Genomic DNA, 5,000 nt, shown 5'->3' with positions numbered 1-5,000 from the left:
CGTTGGGGAAAACTAAGCGGATACGGCCAAGAGTCGGTGGAAATAGGCCCGAAAACAGTCCAGCGGCAAGCGGAAGCGGCTAACGTTGGGCAAAAGTGACCCGAAAACAGTTCAGCGGGGCAAATTTTTGAAATTTTTTTTGAAATTTTGAAATTTTTTTGAATTTTTGAAATTTTTGAAGTTTTTTTGGGATTTTGGACTTTTTTTGAATTTTTGAATTTTTTGAATTTTTTTGAATTTTTTTGAATTTTTTGAATTTTTTTTGAATTTTTGAATTTTTTTTTTTTTTTTGAATTTATTTGATTTTATAAATTTTTTGTGATTTTTTGAGATTTTTTTGAATATTTTACATGGGTGATTTCGACTTGGGGGATTTTCAGGGGGTGGTAACCCTGGGCGTGGCTAGAGCCTCAAAATGCATATTCCCCTATAGGGGGGCAAGGTTTTCAAAAATGGGTGCCCCCTCATGTACACGCGCGTGGGTGTACATGGCCCCGTCGGTGCCAGCGTGGGTGGAAAATGGCCCGAAAACAGCCCAGCGGCAAGCGGAAGCGGCTAACGTTGGGCAAAACTGACCCGAAAGCAGTATAGCTTGGAAAATTAAGCGGATGCAGCCAATTGTTGGCGAAAACTAAGCGGATACGGCCAAGTGACGGTGAAAAATGGCCCGAAAACAGTCCAGCGGCAAGCGGAAACGGCTAACGTTGGGCAAAAGTGACCCGAAAACAGTTCAGCTGGGGGAAATTAAGCGGAAGCAGCCAAGCGTTGGGCAAAACCAAGCGGATACGGCCAAGAGTCGGTGGAAAATGGCCCGAAAACAGTCCAGCGGCAAGCGGAAACGGCTAACGTTGGGACAAAGTGACCCGAAAACAGTTCAGCTGGGGAAAATTAAGCGGATGCAGCCAAGCGTTGGGGAAAACTAAGCGGATCCGACCCAGAGTCGGTGGAAATTGGCCCGAAAACAACCCAGCGGCAAGCGGAAGCGGCTAACGTTGGGGAAAAGTGACCCGAAAACAGTTCAGCGGGGGAAAACTAAGCGGATGCGGCCACGCGTTGGGGAAAACTAAGCGGATACGGCCAAGTGTTGGGGAAAAATGGCCCGAAAACAGCCCAGCGGCAAGCGGAAGCGGCTAACGTTGGGCAAAAGTGACCCGAAAATAGTTAAGCGGGGGAAAACTAAGCGGATGCGGCCACGCGTTGGGGAAAACTAAGCGGATGCGGCCAAGTGTCGGTGGAAATTGGCCCGAAAACAGCCCAGCGGCAAGCGGAAGCGGCTAACGTTGGGCAAAAGTGACCCGAAAACAGTTCAGCGGGGGAAAACTAAGCGGATGCGGCCACGCGTTGGGGAAAACTAAGCGGATACGGCCAAGAGTCGGTGGAAATTGGCCCGAAAACAGTCCAGCGGCAAGCGGAAGCGGCTAACGTTGGGCAAAACTGACCCGAAAAAAGTTCAGCGGGGCAAATTTTTGAAATTTTTTTTGAAATTTTTTTGAATTTTTGAAATTTTTGAAGTTTTTTTGGGTTTTTGGACTTTTTTTGAATTTTTGAAATTTTTGAATTTTTTTGAATTTTTTTGAATTTTTTGAATTTTTTTTGAATTTTTGAATTTTTTTTTTTTTTTTGAATTTATTTGGTTTTATAAATTTTTTGTGATTTTTTGAGATTTTTTTGAATATTTTACATGGGTGATTTTGACTTGGGGGATTTTCAGGGGGTGGTAACCCTGGGCGTGGCTAGAGCCTCAAAATGCATATTCCCCTATAGGGGGGCAAGGTTTTCAAAAATGGGTGCCCCCTCATGTACACGCGCGTGGGTGTACATGGCCCCGTCGGTGCCAGCGTGGGTGGAAAATGGCCCGAAAACAGCCCAGCGGCAAGCGGAAGCGGCTAACGTTGGGCAAAACTGACCCGAAAGCAGTATAGCTTGGAAAATTAAGCGGATGCAGCCAATTGTTGGCGAAAACTAAGCGGATACGGCCAAGTGTCGGTGAAAAATGGCCCGAAAACAGTCCAGCGGCAAGCGGAAACGGCTAACGTTGGGCAAAAGTGACCCGAAAACAGTTCAGCTGGGGGAAATTAAGCGGAAGCAGCCAAGCGTTGGGGAAAACCAAGCGGATACGGCCAAGAGTCGGTGGAAAATGGCCCGAAAACAGTCCAGCGGCAAGCGGAAACGGCTAACGTTGGGACAAAGTGACCCGAAAACAGTTCAGCTGGGGAAAATTAAGCGGATGCAGCCAAGCGTTGGGGAAAACTAAGCGGATCCGGCCCAGAGTCGGTGGAAATTGGCCCGAAAACAGTCCAGTGCCAAGCGGAAGCGGCTAACGTTGGGCAAAAGTGACCCGAAAACAGTTCAGCGGGGGAAAACTAAGCGGATGCGGCCACGCGTTGGGGAAAACTAAGCGGATACGGCCAAGTGTTGGGGAAAAATGGCCCGAAAACAGCCCAGCGGCAAGCGGAAGCGGCTAACGTTGGGGAAAAGTGACCCGAAAACAGTTAAGCGGGGGAAAACTAAGCGGATGCGGCCACGCGTTGGGGAAAACTAAGCGGATCCGGCCAAGTGTCGGTGGAAATTGGCCCGAAAACAGCCCAGCGGCAAGCGAAAGCGGCTAACGTTGGGCAAAAGTGACCCGAAAACAGTTCAGCGGGGGAAAACTAAGCGGATGCGGCCACGCGTTGGGGAAAACTAAGCGGATACGGCCAAGAGTCGGTGGAAATTGGCCCGAAAACAGTCCAGCGGCAAGCGGAAGCGGCTAACGTTGGGCAAAACTGACCCGAAAACAGTTCAGCGGGGGAAAACTAAGCGGATGCGGCCACGCGTTGGGGAAAACTAAGCGGATACGGCCAAGAGTCGGTGGAAATTGGCCCGAAAACAGTCCAGCGGCAAGCGGAAGCGGCTAACGTTGGGCAAAACTGACCCGAAAACAGTTCAGCGGGGGAAAACTAAGCGGATGCGGCCACGCGTTGGGGAAAACTAAGCGGATACGGCCAAGTGTTGGGGAAAAATGGCCCGAAAACATCCCAGCGGCAAGCGGAAGCGGCTAACGTTGGGCAAAAGTGACCCGAAAACAGTTCAGCGGGGGAAAACTAAGCGGATGCGGCCACGAGTTGGGGAAAACTAAGCGGATACGGCCAAGGGTCGGTGAAAAAGGGCCCGAAAACAGTCCAGCGGCAAGCGGAAGCCGCTAACGTTGGGCAAAAGTGACCCGAAAACAGTCCAGCGGGGGAAAACTAAGCGGATGCGGCCAAGCGTTGGGGAAAACTAAGCGGATACGGCCAAGCGTCGGTGAAAAAGGCCCGAAAACAGTCCAGCGGCAAGCCGAAGCGGCTAACGTTGGGCAAAAATGGCCAAAAGCGGTGGAGCAGGGCGGTCTGAATCTATGCATCCACATAAAATGGGGGGTAAACCTGGGGGATTTCCAGGGGGTGGTAACCCTGGGCGTGGCTGGAGACCCAAAATGCATATTCCCCTATAGGGGGGAAGGATTTTTGGAAGAGGCAGCCCCTCATGTACATGCCAAGCGGGGTGTACATGGCCCCTGTGGGTGCCTCCGTCGGTGTAAAATGGCCCGAAAAACAAGATTATGTTACCCGAAAACACGATTATGTTACCGAAAAAGCACGGTTGAGCGGGGGCAGTAAGCACGGTTGAGCGGGGGCAAAGAACACGGTTGAGCGGGGGCAAAAAACACGGTGCAGCGGGGACAAAAGACACGATTCGGGGGCAAGGAACACGAATATGTTACCGAAAAACACGGACCACGCGGGTTGAAATCCCCAGCCGTAGAACCGGCGAAATACGGTGGGGCAGGGCGTCTAAGCGTGGAGGCGCCCGTAAGACCGATGCGGGTTGAAATCCCCAGCCGTAAAGCCGGCGAAAAGCGGTCGGGCAGGGTGACTCCGCGTGGAGTTTCGCCCGTAAGGCCGATGCGGGTAGCCGCGCGGGTTGAAATCCCCAGCCGTAAAGCCGGTGAAACACGGTTCATTGGGGCGCCTAAGCGTGGAGGCGCCCCGCAGAGACCGAGCGGGTTGAAATCCCCAGCCGTAAAGCCGGCGAAACACGGTTCATTGGGGCGCCTAAGCGTGGAGGCGCCCCGCAGAGACCGAGCGGGTTGAAATCCCCAGCCGTAAAGCCGGCGAAACACGTTCGGGCAGGACGTCTAAGCGTGGAGGCGCCCGTAAGACCGATGCGGGTAGCCGCGCGGGTTGAAATCCCCAGCCGTAAAGCCGGCGAAACACGGTTGAGCGGGGCGCCTAAGCGTGGAGGTGCCCTGCAGTGACCGAGCGGGTTGAAATCCCCAGCCGTAAAGCCGGTGAAACACGGTTGAGCGGGGCGCCTAAGCGTGGAGGCGCCCCGCAGAGACCGAGCGGGTTGAAATCCCCAGCCGTAAAGCCGGTGAAACACGGTTGAGCGGGGCGCCTAAGCGTGGAGGCGCCCCGCAGAGACCGAGCGGGTTGAAATCCCCAGCCGTAAAGCCGGTGAAACACGTTCGGGCAGGGCGACTCCGCGTGGAGTTTCGCCCGTAAGACCGATGCGGGTAGCCGCGCGGGTTGAAATCCCCAGCCGTAAAGCCGGCGAAACACGGTTCATTGGGGCGCCTAAGCGTGGAGGCGCCCCGCAGAGACCGAGCGGGTTGAAATCCCCAGCCGTAAAGCCGGCGAAACACGTTCGGGCAGGGCGTCTAAGCGTGGAGGCGCCCGTAAGACCGATGCGGGTAGCCGCGCGGGTTGAAATCCCCAGCCGTAAAGCCGGCGAAACACGGTTGAGCGGGGCGCCTAAGCGTGGAGGCGCCCCGCAGTGACCGAGCGGGTTGAAATCCCCAGCCGTAAAGCCGGCGAAACACGGTTGAGCGGGGTGCCTAAGCGTGGAGGCGCCCCGCAGAGACCGATGCGGGTTGAAATCCCCAGCCGTAAAGCCGGCGAAACACGATCGGGCAGGGCGTCTAAGCGTGGAGGCGCCCGTAAGACCGATGCGGGTAGCCGCAAGGGTTGAAATCCCCAGCC

Source organism: Carex rostrata, unplaced genomic scaffold (genome assembly GCF_964058835.1).
Source record: "Carex rostrata unplaced genomic scaffold, lpCarRost1.2 SCAFFOLD_36, whole genome shotgun sequence".
In the NCBI taxonomy this organism is placed as follows: domain Eukaryota; kingdom Viridiplantae; phylum Streptophyta; class Magnoliopsida; order Poales; family Cyperaceae; genus Carex; species Carex rostrata.
The sequence above is the reverse complement of the archived record's forward strand: the minus strand, read 5'-3'. Positions refer to the sequence as shown.